The sequence below is a fragment of the Habropoda laboriosa genome, unplaced genomic scaffold (genome assembly GCF_001263275.1).
Source record: "Habropoda laboriosa isolate 0110345459 unplaced genomic scaffold, ASM126327v1 scaffold204, whole genome shotgun sequence".
Classification (NCBI taxonomy): Eukaryota; Metazoa; Arthropoda; class Insecta; order Hymenoptera; family Apidae; genus Habropoda; species Habropoda laboriosa.
The window spans coordinates 653,335-673,235 of record NW_017100385.1 but is presented as its reverse complement, the minus strand read 5'-3'; the positions used below and the strand labels follow the sequence as shown (position 1 = coordinate 673,235).

Sequence of the window (19,901 nt, the reverse complement as noted above, 5' to 3'; positions counted from 1 at the left end):
TTAGCTATGGTGTTCGAAATTTTTAGTTGAATTATTCCGTGGAAACAATCTCTGGTCACAGGTGACCAACGTGGCAGTTAACCTGTTAAGGTGAACGTGGGCGGATATAAGTTTTCTGCGGTGGAGCGTTGTCACGAAAAATTCAGAGAAAGTATAGAAAATAATTTGAGGGGCGCGTTGGATTCGTCTTCATCTAACGAGTAAAACGCCGTTTGGCTTTTGTCGCTATCTCAATTAGAAACAGAGATACAGTGGTTTGAATTCTTCCAAGAGTTTGGTATATACCACTTGTCTGACTATGATTGAACACAATCTCCTTGAATGTGCTGCGGGGGTCAATAGCAATTTTCTATAAATTCTGCTAGATAGTAAACTACTTTTTAATTTAATCTAAGATTGTTAAGTTGGGGAGATTTAAATTGCACAGAGGTAAAGTGTAATTTCAAGAACCTCTTCATTACTAAATTTATGTACACTGCTGGCCAAAAAAATTGCAACACCTAGAAATTGCGATTGCACAAATCCGGAAATCACATGTGTCTTTCTACTCTTTTTTAACCAAATTTTCATGATTTTTCCCTCTCAATACACAGTATGCAAATTTCAGATTAGCGTTTTTCAGATGTTGCAATTTTTTTTCGCGAGCAGTGTATCACGAACGTGAACTGAAAATGAATTTTTACTCGCATAAATAATAAAAAACGACACTACAAATTTAAACGAAGGATATTAAAAAATATTTAGGAAAAAGAATGGTTCATTTGTTAACAAATCGTATTAATTATTCCGTGTATTACAAAATTGCCGAAAGAACCACCTGTTGATTCGATTGGTAAATTGTTGCTAACTCGTGAGAGAATACGCTGTATATTCTTGCTCGAATCCGAATGCTCCAAGTGTAAGTTGTACGAACGACCTGTTTAACTTTATTTCCCGCAAGGAGACACTTTCTTCGCAAAATTATGTAATAAACTTCGAGCGTTAAATCCGTTTTCCCGGCAGAAAGTTCATTCATACCGGGTTGATCGTCGCGAGACAGAATTATATCAGGATCTATTACAATTTACATCGTATAAATGCACAGAATCGTGGAAACTGAGACGAGGAAGCATCCCACACTTTCTTCGCTGATTCCTGCGACAGAGAAAAAAATCCTCGCTGCAAATAATGCGTGGTTCAGGCAACTGTAGTGTCGTAATACTTGTAAAATCGTATTAAATAATCGCATTGTTCCTTTGAGCTCGAATAATGCGATTTCCATGAAAACGTTTTGCACCTGTTACCTTTCAATTGTTGCGTAATTTTGCTGATTCGAAAAATAATTGCATCTGTTATGACGTTGCACATGTATGAAACACAATGGAGATTTAGAAACGAATTACAGTATAATGTCTCTACAAGTGTCAGCCAGTTTGGATGGAATATTATAATATTTAGAGATGTTCCAGTTTTGCAAGGATGTTAGTTAAAAGTGCTTTGTTCCTTCAAGAAACACTATTTAAAGGTGTTCTGTCCTTTCAAAGAAGACTGTCCAAAATTGTCTGTCATTCAAGGAACACTATTTACAGGTATTCCATTGCTTCGAGGAATACTATTTAAAGGAGTTCCAGGCCTCGAGAGTACATTATTTAAAGGTGTTTCGTTCCCTCAAATGACTATTTAAAAGGAATACAGTCTGAAAGTTTTATATACTTTTAATCGACACTATTCAAAGGTATTTCACTTCTATAAACAAAGTCATTGAAAGATGTTCCATTCATTTAAAGAATATTGAAGAAATTTTAAGAAAGAATATTAAGAAGAATATTAAGAAAGAATATTGAATTATATTTCTGATGAAAATAAAATCAAACACGATATAATTTGTAAAATTAAAAAAGTTGGTATTTAAATCGCTTGGTTGCCTCGACTCACGTTTCATCCTTATCTTTTATTCGCTGTCCTTGTCTACGTTCGGCAAACTACAAAGGTGGGCGCGAGGCTCGAAAACGTAGACCCTGACTCTACAAGTGTCAGGTTTAGGTTGCTTGCGGACTGACACTTGTGGAGACATTACTGTATTGCACAGACTGAACTTCATTTACATTCAGGGAAAATTTTGAATTTGTCATCGTTGAGTGAACACTTGAAAATAATGTTAAGGCTAAATTGTAATCTTACAATAAAAATTTTTGCGAATGTCTCTGTTATCCTTTCAAGATACGTCGATTTGCATCACTTTGACAATGTTGGATTATAAGGAGAAATGAGTATGTGTCTGTGTAATAGTAACATACAGTGTTTGCCGGCCTGAAAAGGACTTTTGGGGTTCCTCAGACACTTGTCTTATACCTCCGTTCAGCAGAAAATCTACACAACTAGCTAGACACCGCCCCAAGATCGGGCGATGGAAAAATCCAGCCACGCCGCTGAGCGTTTTCAGCGGATGAGCCCTTTCGTTACGTTGCCAGTCAAATCGAGCAAATACCCCGACGTCGACTGCCACCGCATCCACGGGGAACCACGAGAAGGCGGACTCAGTAGCACACGCAAGTACTGCGCTCTGACCCTGTTACAGGCGAAGGATTATGAGGGAAGGTAATGGTTAGGATGGACGAGGAGATGTTGGGGAGAAGGAGAGGAGGAGGTCTTTTTTGGCACTCCTAAAGAGTAGCACACCCTCACGATTTTGCTCACCGGGCTGCCTAAGCTCAGGGTGGTTGGGTCGCTAATCCCAGCGGGGAGAGGCATCCGCCCCTTGCCATGCCGCGTACCAAGCAGTCCGGTACCCCGTTCCGCAAGAAGGCCTTACACCTTATTTTGGAACTTCACCCAGTCTTGGACACAGCGTGCGTTCAAAGCTCAGGATGCCGCTTTTTTTGGAGGTGCTGTTCTATCGGGAATACCGATGTATTTTTCGGCTCGTCGGTACGGCCGAACAATCCAAGCGACGTCTGTTACGCATGTGACGTAGATAAAAAAAGCGCGCAAAGTTACTTGGAACACAGACATAAATAAAAAAAATGAGATTTGAAATGAAGTTCTTGGACTGTGACAAATGAAACGATTAATAATCGACATATTGAATATTCATATTCTAAGGTGTTTCCACAGTGGAAATGATGAACAGCCAAAACGAAGTTACCTAGGCGCAATTCATCAAACGATTAGAAGCATATCCTCTTCGAGAATTCTTTCACAGCGTAATTTATGAACAGCTAATATTAAGTCGTCCGTCTGCAATTAATCAAACGATGGGAAGTTCATTTCTCAAGAATCCTATCGCAGGAATGTAACCTTCTAAAGTAATCAACATTGCCTTAGTGTAATTAGTTAGGCAAGAATCTCAAATATTTACCACTATTAAAGTGTACGTTCTTTTTATCTTTAATTAAAGAAATTTTGAAGAAATTAACAATCTACCAGATGGCGATAAGTTTAACTTTTTAATTGCAATCGATTCAATCGTCAGAAACACCGATACTGCGAGAATTTTACTATAGAAAATTTTTCATTACCAGAAATTTATCACAGAAATCTTTTTAAATCGATTAAATCGCCAGAAACACCGATACTGCGAGAATTTTACAATAGAAATTTCTTTTAAATCAATTAAATCGCGAGAAACACCGATATTGCAATAATTTCATTAGAGAAAATTTTCAACAAATTTTCGATAGTTCGAGATTCTTAAACCACGACTAAAAGGTAAATAACCGGCAGCCAACGTTCCGCTTGTTTCAAAGAAATTGTCTACGGTCGTTCGCGTGGTCTCGTGCTGCGTTTTACAGGTAATTATTGCTCACATACACGACTGTCACGCAATCGAAATCGCTATCTAACTTCTAACTATCCGAGCCTTGTAACGTTTTACACTTCGCCATAAGAGACAGTCGCGCAAATAGCGCGCACGTCAATCAAAATTTATGCAACACCAGGACTATTTATTTCTATCACCTCTGCGGATAGTAAAACATAATAGCTTGTGTGCTTTTTGTCGCCAGTTGGAGAATGCCTTGTCCTAGCAACGTGTTTGACAAACTTTTGATAGAATCATCCCTAAATGGTGTAGCGTATGTATACATTTATTATTTTCCCTTTGGGATTACAACAAGTTCCGTTTTATACACTACCGGCCAAATGTTTGGAATCACTGTGCATTGCAAGTTGCATAAAAATTCCCCCAAAAAGTTAGTATTTCTAATAATTTTTCAACGAACTTTTTATCATTCAAATCAGTCGAAATGAGGTAAAGTGCTATTGATCTCCACAACGTCTGTTAGAATTATGGTAATAAATTAAAAGATATTATTTTAATTATGAATCTTCTTTATTTTGATACGCGAGGAAGGCACGTCGCTATGCAATCAATCAAACAAAACATAGACAAGACGCTGAGAAAAAAAAAACGTATCAGCGTCACCCATACTAAACAGATGGTTACTATGTTATTTCTATATATATATTTATATTAATCTGTCTCAGTATGTTGATTATTTTTGCCGTTACTATTACACAGACACATACTCATTTCTCTTTATAATCCAACAACGTCAATTTCAAATCAATAAAGAATTAGTAGCAGATTCAATGTTAATATAAATTGGCAGGTGATTCCAAATTTTCGGCCGGTAGTGTATATACATTTTGCCTAATCCTAACTTATTTGGTTTTCCCTAATTGTGTATAAATTCTGAAATATAATGTAATCTAACGTAGTATAAAATAAATAATATGAAATATCAAATAATACACCATATGCGACATGACAATAATATACAATATAATATAACACAGTTTAATAAAATATAACATAATGTGTAATACAATATATAATGTGATAATAAAAAACAATATTATATGAGATCCTTTGTCTTGCTAAACTTTGGTTATCTTTGTACTCTTTTTACTCTTTTAATTAAAAATTTCATCAATTCAACAATTGATAATAAATACGTTGATATTTATATTAATAATAGGAGCAATTTTTCTCACTTTTTTCATTTTATTAAAATAAACGTTATTCTCACTATAAGTTGTTCCAATTAAAACTGCCTTCAAGAATTAATTCGTTAATAATGCAACTAATTAAAATATTCAATTATTGGTAACTATTGAGCCATGCATTATGTAAGTATAACGAATGTAATTTTATTGGGAAAACATAACATTGGAATAATTTTGGCGCATTGTAAATGTGACTGAGATATTTTGTCTTCTTTTTTTTTCAAAAGCATTTATTTGAGAGTTTTCAAAATGTCGGCTAACTTCAAAGGGCATCTATCCAATAAGCTTAACTGTTTATATGCTACCAATTATGTTGTTATATTAATTTAACTTTTACCTTTTATTTCCCTATTTTAATTCGAAACTTTCTGTTCTATGAGCCTTATTTGTCGTTTTCAAAACCCTTCAATTATATAATTATTTCTGTGATTTTGTAAACACATCCTTTATTATTTTTTTAATAAAAATTAAAACACGATACATTTTCATATATTAAAAAGGCGTGTAGCGTGTAACTAGACCCGCGCCAATAGAAAATAACATCGACACGCACCAACAGGGTGCGAGCATAATTAGCAAATTAGGTACCTGAAGCGTGTACCGATAGGGCACTCTCCACGGTCCGCGCACAGGAAAAGGGCGTATAAAAGGACGCCCGAAAAAGGACAAAGTAGGTAGTCCAGGACAGCACACCAAAAGGAAATCCTGTACGCGAGTCAACTAGACATTTACCAGCGAGCTCTGTAGCGACAAAAATAAATCTTGTTCAACACCTATTTCACGCTTACGATTGGTGTGAGGTTTGAGGAGCAACGAACCCACAGGCGTATATGTTTTAAAATTTTCTGAGACCAGCTGATGTAATTTAAAACAGTAGGGGGCCTCTGGGTTGTGTATAGCTTAGGGCCTCGGCAAGTCGACGTTAATAAAATGTTCAAAAATGACAAGAAGAAACTCCGCAATTTCAACAAAAATTTTACCTTAATCCCCACTGATATTTGTCACTTCACAATATTTCTTCGGCAATCTCTCAACGATTTGGAATCAACAATCTGACATTCGTAGTATCCGTTACCTTTAAGGCCACGAAGGCATCCATCAGTAAGACAAGACGACTGACGTTTCCACGTCAGTAAGTAGTTTCTATTACCAGGAACAGTTTCCAAAGCGAAAATTATCATTTCAATATCAAGCTGTCAACGCGAATATACATACGTGTATAAACATACTCGTATATCTATAGATAAGTGTATCACGAACGGTAACAAATTCATACATAATTTATGAATAACGATATCCCGTGACACATCACCAATTCTAAACATCCTAACTGATACTTAACATCCAGCTTCGATCGATCACTCAAACGAACCGTTATATATTCTTTTCTTCATCTCTAACAAAATTCTATCTCAAATCGGAGTCCGTTAATGCCTCTTGGAAAATAGGCAAAAAAAAAAAAAGCCAGAGAGGACTGTTATTTTTAAGGACACACAGCCAGAGAGAGAGAGAGAGGGAGAATGTAAGACAAGTAGTACGATGAACCTGGTGGGAATATTTCAAGGGAAAGGTAGAATGATTCCGTGATTCTTAATGCCAAGGTATACCGCGACGTAAGTCGACAATATTGAAACGGCGTAATCGCGAGATATGCAGAGAAAAATCGTTGGAATTTTCGATCTTAATCTATTCAGCAACAATGGAAGAGTTGGATTTATGTGTAATTTTTAGTATTTCTGAGGTACGTGTTCTATTAATTATCGAGTGATTAAGTTCGTAGGTATTGGGACACCTGTTGTATTCGTGGTAGAAGGTATTGTATGATTTAAGTTACATTACTTTGCCAAAGTTAGCGTCGTATATTTGGGAAAGTATGTGTATGGACTTGTTATACCTCGGGATTCTAGAATGAATAGGGTTTTAATAATTTTGTAATTATAATTTTATAGTGAACTTCTAATGATAGCGAGGCTTGATTCATGTTCATGAAATTGATTTTAGTAGATTTTAGTAGATGTTTGCAGAATTCAGTAGATTTCAGTAGATTTTCGTTGATTTCAGTGAAATTCTGTAGAATTCAGTAGATTCTAGTGAAATTCAGTAGAATACAGTAGATTCTAACAGAATTCAGTAGATTTTAGTTAATTTTGCTACTGTTCAGCAGATTTCAACAGGTTTCTGTACATTTCAGTAGATTTTAGTAAAATTTAGTGGACAGATTCCAGTAGACGTCTGTGGAATTCAGTAAATTTTAGTAAAATTCCGTAGATTTAGAATACAGCAGATTTTACAATTCAGTAGATAGTAGAATTCTGCATCCTTCACATTCAGCAAGTGACCTAATACTTATGAACACGAGTGTAAATACTGTACTTTATGTGATTATTTCACCATCACTTTTTACTTTACTAATATATAATTTTATTTACGCTTATAAAAGTTAGTAGAATATTTTACACACTGTACGTGTATACGTGTAACGTCGACGAACGACTTATGCCATTTAGTAGCAAATTTCATCGAATTACACACTTTGGACCAAGCATGTCTGAGAGGACTTCTGGTACATCTATCATAAATTATGCAAATAAAATTTCAGATAAAGTTAACGTGACATTGAAACTTAACATTTCAAATATGAATGTTTTTTCTTTAGCAAAATGATAATTGACAACAATTTTGAATCTTAAAAATTTGAAGACTTCTGCTGAATGTTAATTATAAAAGGCTTCTCTTACAGGTCTCACATTAATCAGAAAAGTGGAAATTGGAAATTAATAAGAAAGTGGAAATTGAAATTTAAAATCCAAAAATTTTGAGATCTACAAATTTAAAAATCTGAAGATTTCTGCGAAATATAATTCGAGATTCTTCTTTTGCACGTCGCACATTAATCAGAAAAGTGGAAATTGGAAATTACTAAGAAAGTATAAATTAAAATTTAAAATCCAAAAATGTCGAGATTTACAAATTTAAAAATCTGAAGATTTCTGCGAAATATAATTCGAGATCCTTCTTTTGCACGTCGCACATTAATCAGAAAAGTGGAAATTGGAAATTACTAAGAAAGTATAAATTAAAATTTAAAATCCAAAAATGTCGAGATTTACAAATTTAAAAATCTGAATATTTCTGCGAAATATAATTCCAAGTATTTGCGAATTAAGTCTCGCATTGACCGGGTATTCCTGTCACAATAGATTTTCTCGAATCAGTCCTTCTTGCAAACCCGTTTTCGAGACACAACTGACCTGTTTCAACACGGTTTTCTTTGTAAGATTCGTATGTACTCACACGAGTCCGAGGGAATTCTGCGCTATTTACGGCGCATTCAGGGCTTAATGTTGCTTTTGTAATTTTCGTAGGAAGATATCGCGATAACGCAAACACGCCACGTTAATTGTAGCGTTATTTGATGACGGAAAGCTGTTAAATGTGCGCACGCCTAATTGTAATGCTCATCTTGCATTGCAGCGAATTATCACACGGTGAATCGCGAATTTTCCCACTCGATTGTGTTTCTTGGAAATTGAACGAGTGGAACATTTTAACGATCTTCTCTTCGCCGCAGGCCAGGTCACGATTTAATAATGCACGTTTTTCTTTAACTGGCCACCCCGGGAGAATCCTTGATGATAAAAATATCAGACGTGCTTGCAGATGCAACGTACACTCGAAAGTCAGAATTTGGCGCGAAAAAAGAAACGGTAGAAAAATCTTCACGCTCGAAAGTCAATATTTTTTTGCAAATTGACTTGTAAAATTTATTTATACGAACACGAATGTATATTTTTAGAAAACGGGTAAAGAAATGGGACCTGAAGTGATATACTCCTTTTTATTTCTAGACGGTTCTAAAAATATATATTTCTTATTTTGCATATTTGAAAAGTTACGTTATATAGCAAGATTATACAACGCGAATTGTAAGAATTCATGTCAAACCACTTTCAGTTACACTGTTACAATTTCATTTCATTTTCCCGGAGGAGAAAGGCGGAAAATTTCAATTATCAAACAATTTTCGAATAATTAGGGCGAAATTAGAGATATCCAATTAACTTCTGTTAAATACCTACCGATGTTTATACACACTTCAATATGGAATTTTTAGATAACACGTTAATTTACTTTATACCGAAATTTTACTTTCCACGTTTCCTTGAAACGTTTCGAACAAAAAGGAAGCAAGTCGAAAAATAATTTCTGTTAATTTCAGCATAGAATTTTCACAATAATACATCAATACACTTGCTACTAGTTCTCCACGTTTTCTTTTTAATTTTTCAAGAATGTAAGTCCAAAGGAGTGGCTAAACACTTTCAACCGAACAAAAGCAACGAAATGCACGTTTCACAGAATATTCTCTCGGGTTGCTCGTTCAATTTGCTCAATTCGAGACACGTAATTTCATCCTGATTTTATTCTTCGTTAGACATACATAGATGTTTCACATAGCATAGATAATTAGATTCAAACTTCAGATTACGCATTCCGACTGATTATCTCATCACGGCCTGTATCAGATATACTACACCTCTCGTCATGTCCTTTCGTCGTTATACAATTCACGCGACTTTACTTCACCGGCACAGGGTATTGTTTGAACGAAAAACGTGAAAGAGCGGAACTCGCGATTATAATTAACGCGTCTTGCGACGTTCCGTTTTAAAGGAAAACCTATCCGAGTTCTTCCGCTAAGAACAATCGTCACAGGCTGACGCAGGCGTCGACAAAATGAAATTTCTTAACGAAGTCTTTTCACTCGACTCTCGTTTCGTAGAATTTCATAAATCTTCCATTTTGCAGTTCACTTCGACCGTGATTCGAATTGAAAGTTTCATTTTTGCAAGGTATCATGTGGCAGAAATTTTTTGCGTATATATCGTATATTTATTAATTCAGTAATACGCTATATCGTCTGTTAATAATTATTCAATTTCATAAATCTTCTTTTTCGTTTTCATTCTATCCAACATTCGAATTGAATTTTTCTTACAATTTACCTACTATGTGAGAGAAATTTTTGTGTATATATTTATTGATTTAATATATTTAGCAATATGCTATATCGTATGTAGGTAATTATTTAATGGTCAATAGAACGAATGTATTCGAAAAGGTTTTCAACGGAGATGATAACGCGTAATAATAAATACACAGGTATGTGTAGATTGTTTTTAACTATAGTGGTATAATGTATTTTTGACGTTAATTCGATAAATCTTATTATATGAAATATGGAATACTGAAATTTGAAGTATAGTGTGAAAATTAAAATATAGTGTTAAAACTGAAAGTTGAAAATAAAATATACTGTGAAAATTGAAATATAGTGTTAAAACTGGAAGCTGAAAATTGAAATATAGCGTGAAAAGTTGAAATATAGCGTTAAAACTGAAAGTTGAAAATGAAATATAATGTGAAAATTGAAAATTGAAATATAGCGTTAAAACTGAAAGTTGAAAATTGAAATATAGCGTTAACACTGAAGGTTGAAAATGAAATATAGTGTTAATACTGAAAGTTGAAAATGAAATATAGTGTGAAAATTGAAAATTGAAATATAGTGTTAAAACTGAAAGTTGAAAATTGAAATATAGCGTTAAAACTGAAAATTGAAAATTGGAATATAGTGTGAAAACTGAAAGTTGAAAATGAAATATACTGTGAAAATTGAAAATTGAAATATAGCGTTAAAACTGAAAGTTAAAAATTAAATACACTGTGAAAAGTTGAAATATAGCGTTAAAACTGAAAGTTGAAAATGAAATATAGTGTGAAAATTGAAAATTGAAATATAGCGTTAAAACTGAAAGTTGAAAATTGAAATATAGTGTTAATACTGAAAATTGAAAATTGAAATATAGTGTGAAAATTGAAAGTTGAATATGAAATATAGTGCGAAGATAGAAAATTGAAATATAGTGTGAAAATTGAAATTTAAAATTGAAATATAGTGTAAAAAAGAATGGTTTACTCTAGTGAGAACTTTTCCTAACTGTAACCCATTGATCACTATCGTACATTAGCAGATCAATCGAATATACATATGTATACCACTGCGAATAGAATACGTATCGGGATAAATTTTTCCAACAGCAAACACGCATAATTTCAGACTTCCTTTAACAAACATTGCACACTTCTTTACAAGTCAACAGTGTATTGTAAGACCTCTTTAGTACACCTTAGTTGTTTTTTTTTATTGCTATAGCTCTTTCCTCTTCCCTGAATAATTTACATCTCTTAAAATTTACATTTTAACTCATATGCTAATTCTTCCTATTCTTTCCATCATTTGAAATGTTTTATTTATATCTATTATAACATTCTATTTCTGTTAACTTTACTTGTGTGAACTTTACCACGATCTATCAAGTTATGATAAAATAAAATCACCGTTAAATTCGACACTATTATGTAAATTGCTATTTTACAAACAAAATTCAATGCTCAGAACTCATAACGAAATGACAATCTAAGAAATGAAGAGAGTTTAAATAACCTCGAAATAAATATAATAAAAGGAATTGCAACAGTCCTAAGCAAAATAAACGAACAGGGCTTCAAATAGCCTCGAAACAAATAAAACGAAAAATTGACTAAGTGAAAAGCAATGTCAGCAATGTCGAAATAAATATAATAAAAAGAATCGCAACAATCCTAAACGAAATAAACGAAAAAGGCTTGAAATAGCTAAATCAGTGAAAAATAATTTCAACAATCTCCAAGTAAATAATCTGAAAAATAAAAAGAAATACCAAACACTTCACGAAGAAATCCGTTCTCTCTTCGGATTTACCCAGAAATGTAATATTCACCAGACACCATAAAGTCAGCAGCAAAACAGAATCCTGTTTCTCATCCTTTCCATCGACTGTTTCTTATCTTTCTTTTTTTTTTTTTCGTTTGCTCAGGCATTCGAATGGAATTCGTATAAAACGACTCACCTCTGGAAGATCGTTGCCCCTATTATCCTTTCGAGTTGCGTTTCACACTTGCGACACCGAGGATCCTCGGCGTGTTTATGTACACGGTGCGCGCGGACGAAACAAGATCGTGGTTCACGGTGCCACGATCAACAGCAGACTAGCCCGATACCATTCTCCATCGCGGTTGTAATATTCGACAACTTCCACCACTTTCGTGCCTTCCCTTCTGCCAGGTACCAGCTTATGGAAATCATTCGAGCGGCTGTTACCATCTCGCGGTTTCCCTCGCAGAGAATTCAGAAGGAGAGGAGGGACAGAGGGTACTTGAAAATTTTCGTACCGTGTTTCGCGCACATCTCATCGATATAAATGATTTTTTATTTCGGTTAGGATGCTTGTGTGGAATTGATTTTATTAATATGTTGCGAGTGATGAAAACGAGCGGATCATAGAGAGAAACAGGGAGCAAAAATCAGTAGAACCGCTGATATCAGAGAGTGCGTGAGAATTTATTGCGAGATATGATAAGAGAAATTATTGTTATAAAATATATTGCTATTGAACTTATTATCACGTGTTACACAACCACAGTTTGATGTTTTGGGTGTTTTTATTTGAACTTGTCGTCGATGATTTACGGCTGGTTCAAGGAGTAACGGTGAACGATAAATGAACGATACTAAGTTTGTATAAATTTTGGAATTCTGTCGAGTTGAAGATATTAACTGGGTTGTATTTGTATCAATTATGTTTGTATGAACATTGTATTATTTTAAGTTCACACGAACGATTGTTTGCGTATTGAGTTTAATACGAACGACGAGTTTGGTTTAAATTGGATGTGAAATTGAACAGCTTTTTAGGGTGTTTTTTTGTATTTCATTTTGGCAAGTGTCGTTTAGCTTTTTCATTGGAGCGATGTGACAGTGGAATGAAGAATTTTTTCTTTGGATCTTAATAATTTCGTAATGACTTTTGTGTGTCAAATAATTTTATATTGAACTTGTAACGACGATGAGACTTGGTTCACATTCAGTAAGAAGATTTTACAGGATTTCAGTAGAATTCAGTAGATTATAGTAAATTTTAGTAGAATTCAGTAGAGTTCGGTAGATTTCAGTAGATTTTAGTAAAATTTAGTAGATTTGCGAAGGTTCCGAAGGATCTCGATAGATTTCAGTAGAATTCAACAGACTCTAATAGAATTAAACAGAATTCAGCAGATTTTTATAGGTTCCAGTAGATTTCGATAGATCTCAGTAGAATTCGCTAAACTCCAGTATGCTTCACATTCACTACAACTGTCTCGATACTTCGAAACGGAAGTGTACTTCTGAAATGACAGCTACACGCATCGGTACTTCCCAAAATCGTAACTCACTTAGTCGTTCCATGTTTACTACCGGTACTTAATCCAATGAAAACGGCACGCTTGCGGAAATTTATCGCGAGCATCGTTCGTTTAATCGTGCTTTATCGCAAAAAGCTTCCCGATTGTTCGCCATAATGGCGGTAATTGCCCACAGATCCGTTCGTTCGCCCGTATACCGTTCACGCGACCCACGTTTTCGCCGAAACGTAACGACAGCCCGTCCGAAAGAAAGTAATTCCTGTGCTCGCGGATGTGTAACACGGGAAACTTAATGACAGTATTAACATCGGCATGGAAATGTATTCCTCGTCTTACGTAAGCTTCCTTGTCGTTGTTTCGTGCTTCGATGCTGTTCGTACACTTAGCGAGATCAAAAGTCAAAAGTAGATATCTCTAATTATTCGCATATTGTTTATGAAATATAATTTTTTCGGGATTTCTTATCTATCGTTTAAGCACTCTGTTCTAACCGCTGTAAATAATCCTTAATTTACTCTTTGTCTTGCGTGTTATTCTCTTATTTCTCTGTTTTCTCATTTTATTCCATTTTTCTTTTTCTTTCTCTCTTTTTTGAGTTTCTTCTTTATTTTGTACTGTGGGCGGTTTTGGTATGAAAGAGTGAACGCGAGAGTGTTGGTGTGAATGGCCTGGAAAGGAAGAACGAATGGAAGACGATCGTGCGTGGCGTATTTGTTATGTTCAGACAACATGGGTTGTCAAGCCGATCGCGGCGTGTGTGAGTGTGTATTTGGAGGAAGAAGAGTGCGAGGTGTGTGAGTGTAAAAAAAAAAAAAAAACAGGAAGCATCGAGCCAGGAGAGAACGAATCGGAGCAGCGGTGAGAAAAAAGAAGCAGATTATAAGTGAACAGCACCGGCGTCGCGTGGGGTTACTTTTTATTATAATAAACGCAAAAGTATTTAACAAAATCCCACAGTACTGTACATTACACTACCGCTCGGTGTGAATTTCAACCCCTGCATACTAAAGGGTTCTTAAACCCGTTAAATAAACAAATAAACAGTCACAATTTTCGTTATGGTAAATAGACGTAAAATTTAAGAAAAAGTTATTCTATCGATTGGCAGCTTTTTATCTTTCAACGGACGAAGGTTAATAAGAACAGTAATTTTTGTATTAATTTTTCATTTAAAGCTTTTAATATTCTCAATGTTAAAATTTCTATTTGAATTTGAATTTAACTGAAATTTCTTATCTTTTACTCGATGGAAGCATTTTAATAGCGTGCAACTTCTATTTAAACTCAACACTTCAACAGTTCAACGAAGAAACGAGAAAGTAACAAATTAACGAACTTGTTGATAACGACAAGTGAATTATGATTGTTAGGCACGTTCAATCGTAATAGAAACTTCGAGATCGAAATGAATTTCACGGAGCGAGAACGCTGCAGAAGATAAATTGCTAAATATGATTTAGAAAAGATGACAATTTCGCAAGTATAATTACCAAGGAGTTTTGTTCAAATGTCGAGCAGGTAGAAACACCGTTTTTATTTATATTTTCTATTCTGATTCTGAATGTGTATGTGCATGGTAATTGGAGGACTCTTCATCATCGCCGAGGTTTTTCGATTCAACGTGGTAATTTTGAAGAGCAAGGTCGTCGCTATCGCTAGCACCGTAACTGGGCAGATCGTAAAAGGATCGAATCGCAGGTTTCTCGTCCACGTGAATTAGCTCAGGTGTCCTCCAAAATTTTTTCTGCCAGTGAAATTAAACAAAACCGGTTTAGCCTGCGGGTGTCTCGTTGAAAAATCACGGGGAGTCGGAGCACTACGGTAAAATGCACAGATACTATTCTAACTAATTAGCATTTTACCATTTTAACACGTTAAGCGCCAAGCCTGTTTTGTCTTCCTTTCCGTTTAGCCCGCGATATCCGATTTCACCGAGATCTGTGTAAGGTTGCGACAAGACTGCATCTGTTTTAATAATACTTGTTAAAATTTTCTTTTGGTAACAAGTAATATTTAGGTACATTCTTTTATGATTTTCAAATTATTTAGAATGTATTAATAGAAGAATATAATTTTTTAAATCGAATATCGTCAGTCAACAGTGACTGACGCGGCCCGAACGAAAAGTATACCGTCAGTCGCCGGTGACTGACACGGCGCTTAACGTGTTAAGGTACCATTTTACCATTTTATAATTTTCAGTTACCGTTTTAATCAATCTCTTTTTCGCGAAGGGAAGTTATTAATAAAAGTAAGGAAATAAACAAAATTCAAAGTCACGGAAAAGAATTAGGTCGGAAATTAAGAATGACAAAAAATTGAGTATTATAACAGTATTTTTAAAAATTATTTTAAAAAAGTACGACGAACCTGACGATCTGAATTCGACGACACTTGTTTCGCATCATTTCGAGAGGAAAGCTTGCTATTAAGCTTTTCTTCTTCGAAAGCTTCGTAATTACGCGCACCTCCAACATTATTTAACAGCTTTTCTGTAAAATTGTTATTCGACTCCGTTTTTGATGGCTTCAACTCGTTCGAAGATTCGTTAGCTGCTCCAAGGTGGTGATTATTTAAGATCGAGCTTTTCACCGAACTTTCTTCTGGATTTAATTCTGAATTCTGATCTGAAGGATAGTTCTCTTGGTCCATGGCTTCCAGCAAGGTTTCTATGTAAGGCAATAGGTTCTCTCTATTGAGTTCAAAGAAAACGTTTGGGCCCATCTTGTTGTTATCTTCATCGGTGATTTGACGTGACGGTAATTCGGAATGAAAGTTGTTTGGTTCGTTCGAGTGATTGATAGATTGAATGTCATCTGAAATAGACATCATCCGTATCAATCGTAAATATTAGTAACCAATTTTAAATAATTCTTGCTAATCTCACGATTAATTGTTAACGTGTATACTTAATTTTACTTAAATTTCGAGAAAAAGAAAATATGAGTTATTACTTCATTTCCATTTTTGAAAGTATATTTGTTGGAATACATTTACTGCAAAGAGTATTCAAATAGATAATGTCGATGATCTGTTTAACGAACGTTGAGAATTTAAAATTTTTCAAATTTCACTGCTAAAAATTTATTCTGCGATAGAAAAGATGAGATGTAATTCGAGAAAAATCGCAGTTGCTTTTACGAAGAAACGAATGCAGATTGTAACTTCCAAAGTGCAACAATAGTGATCTCTGCCTTCCTAATGAAGCTGTAAAACCGATGAGAAAATGGTACATAATTGGTTTCATTGTACCTCTAAAATAAGCAAGGTAAGCGTTATTATTCATCCCAGGAAAAATACTTAATAATTTACGAAATACTGTGCAACAATTTTACGACGCACGGACGATAGTAGAACGACAAGGAAAATTGTTTTCAACGAGAAGCTTTAACACACTTTTTTCTATGTTGACATAAGACGTTTAATTGGACACTGTTAGATAATACTCCTTGCACGTGCATTCGTTGAAACGATAAAATACTATTTATTTTGCATATTTTTTGGGTCAAAGATAATGCTACAGTGTTTCATAAAATAAAGTAAAATTTCAATAATAAGGTACTGTTACGCTATTTCATAAAATAAAATAAAATTTCAGTAATAAGAGTAAGTAAATTGTAACTACTTTGCATATAAAATATACCTGACTTAAAGAACGTATCATTCATTGCAAAATTGTAGCATTGAATCAAAATTATCAAAATTACAAACACAATATTTATATTTACACACGTCTATTTAACCGTAGAGCGGTCTTCGGGTCTTTTCTGACCCACAGCCTTTTTATGTTTTTAGTCATTTCTTGCTGTTATCAAGTTTACGTTGGGTCTTTTCTGACCCACCGCCTTTTTATATTTTTAGCAATTCTTGCTGTTATCAAGTTTACGTTCCTTAACATTATTTCAAACGTTTATCGTCCAGGTTCATATGTCGCGTTGGAAACAAAAATTATTACACATAAGGTCTTAGGTCCTTTTTCACCCAAAAGTCTTAAGTGTACAGTGAAAACGAAGACAGCTCTAGGGTTAATCATTCCTGGCCAAAAATAAAAATTTCAACCGTCTATCTATTATTTACAAGGTAAAAAAATAACTATGATTTCATTTCGATTCTCTCTAGAATCAAAGAACGTTACACACAAAATTCTCAATCTTGCAACGAAGGAAACCTTCGACACGCTTTTCACTCTTAATTTAATTAACGACAAACGAGAAAAATGATTACGGGTTGCGTCACCGATCTTGCGACTTTCTAAAAATACCGACACGATTATCTCGGTCCAGCGATCGAACACTAATTGACGAAAGTCGGGCAAATTTTGTCCAATTAAAACAATCGGGCTTTCCTGTTATCACAGTCTCGCCTGAAATCGTCGTTCGCTGTATCTCTCGTTTCTTCTTTTTCCCTCGTCCATCGTGTCGCGTACGGTCCATGAACCGCCTCTAAACTGGAATCGTTAAGCTAACGACGTTAAATGCCTTTAATTGAGTGCCCGCGGCGAATAAGAGGGCAAATGCAGAACAACAAATCACATTTGCAATATTTTCTTTTTTCCCTTTCGATCGATCTGAATTAAACGACGATACGGCGAATGGAATCGCAACGAGGAATACTAAATTACTAATTTGTCGAAGGCTGCTTCGACGAATGTCGTAAAAACGGATGGAAGAAGTTAATTTGGGAATATCGAGGATTTATAGCGAGTAGCTTGCCCAAGTGAATTCTGATTTGTATGCGAGTAGAATAAGCAACGAGGGATATGAGGCCGAATTAAGAGCGTTTCTTTGGTATTGACGTCAGATGTTTGTATATTTTTACGAGAGTTCGGACCGGTAAGGAAAAGTTCGGTATATTATTCAAGGAGATAAAATTCGAGCATTAAGAATTAATTACATCCTGCGTTAAAAACACCGACTGAAGCGACGTTTTTTCAAATGGAAATTTAAATACATCGTGTTTTTTTTTTTAAATAATGCATTTAATGCGAATGATTTGATTCTGAATGAAAAAATTCTTTGAACGCTACTTTCACTGTGTCTTTACTTCGGGATAATTTATTTGTTAAAAAATTGTTCGGGAGTTCGAATAGAAGAGATCGAGTGAATAGAAGAGAAAGTGACCAAATTTCGTATTACAGTAAATTCTCCGCAAGTGTCAGTACGCAAGCAACCTAAACCTGACACTTGTAGAGTCAGGGACTACGTTTTCGAGCCTCGCGCCCGCCTTTATAGTTTGCCGAACGTAGACAAGGACAGCGAATAAAAGATAAGGATAAAACGTGAGTCGAGGCAACCAAGCGATTTAAATACCAACTTTTTTAATTTTACGTTCTTTTATCCCGAAATTTTTCTTAACATATTGATGAGATTTTTCTGATGAAAATGACATCAAACACGACATAAGTTGAACAACATTTACTTATTAAATTATGTCGCGTTTGATGTCATTTTCATCAGAAAAATCTCACCAACATGTTAAAAAAAATTCCAGATGAAAAAAAGTAAAATTAAAGAAATTATATTTTTCCGAGTGGACAGCGAGCGAGATAACATAGGCGCAGCAATGACGCAGCCTAGGACCATCTATACTGACACTTGTAGAATCCAAACTGACTGACACTTGTAGAGAATTTACTGTATTTCGTTACTTCAAATTTGTAAAAATCATTAGTTTCTGAATGAAAAAGTTCTTTGAATGACACTTTTACAGTGTCTTCACTTCAGGATAATTTATTTGTTAAAGAATTGTTCAGGTGTTTGAAGAAATGGTAATTTGTTGGGAAAAATATAATACTTCATAGTGGATTCGATAACTTTTTCTTAAAACATCATCACCTATCCTTCCTCTTGGCTCATTTCCAGTGAAAAGTCACCAATCTTGAATTTTGCACGCCAAAGTTCAAGTGTCCTAACATTGGCACAACCTTCTTCAAGTGCTAAATTTATATTTTCGCCAGATTTTACCGCAATTGTTCCAAGTTGAAACTCGAGTAAAAAAAATTACGCGAATATCCCCATTATTCGTCGCGTCAGGTAATAACAAAATTTAATATATGCGCCGACGTAATAATACCTTGCATTCGTTTCAATTTTCATTTTTCGCCTGATTTCTTTTTAAATTTAATTCATTAAGAAATGCATAAATTAATGTGCTATTTAAAATATGAATATTTGAAGATTGCGTTTGATGCGGTTATTATTACGAAAGGTTTGCCTGACAGGAAGCCAGGATGGATGAAGAGAACTTACTTAATTTATCAAGAAGGATGCTAACTCCCGGCACCTGGGAATTATTGGTGAAGTTTTCCTTGCTATTGTCGTGGAAAGAAAACTGATTTATGCTTTCTCCGGGCTTTTTATACTTAGATATGTCTTCATTAGGGCGTGCATGAGTTATCGAACTCCACTCGGAGTTCTGATCGTGATTTTCATTCTGCACAGATTTAGGCAAATTCTGAAAGGAAGAGGAGCGCATATTTTTCGAATTCGTCAGTCTGAGATAATTAAAATTTGAAAAATTTCATTTTTCTGTCATTAATTAACACTGTAGTCTTTATCAGGGTTTCAGCTAAATTATTTACGTTCATATTTTAACGTCAATTCGAGTTTAGCGAGAAAATTCAGAATGGA

At 34.7% G+C, this 19,901-nt stretch overlaps 1 protein-coding gene across 1 annotated transcript in view; it reads right to left on the bottom strand.

Annotated features, from left to right (window-relative positions):
• Positions 1-11,998, bottom strand: part of LOC108575032 (glucose dehydrogenase [FAD, quinone]) — a 34,278-nt gene extending 22,280 nt beyond the window's left edge. The window contains exon 1 of the mRNA XM_017937729.1: positions 11,940-11,998. The gene's annotated coding sequence lies outside the window, so the exon portion shown is untranslated. The remainder of the gene's footprint in view (positions 1-11,939) is intronic.
• Positions 11,999-19,901: the final 7,903 nt, after the last annotated feature.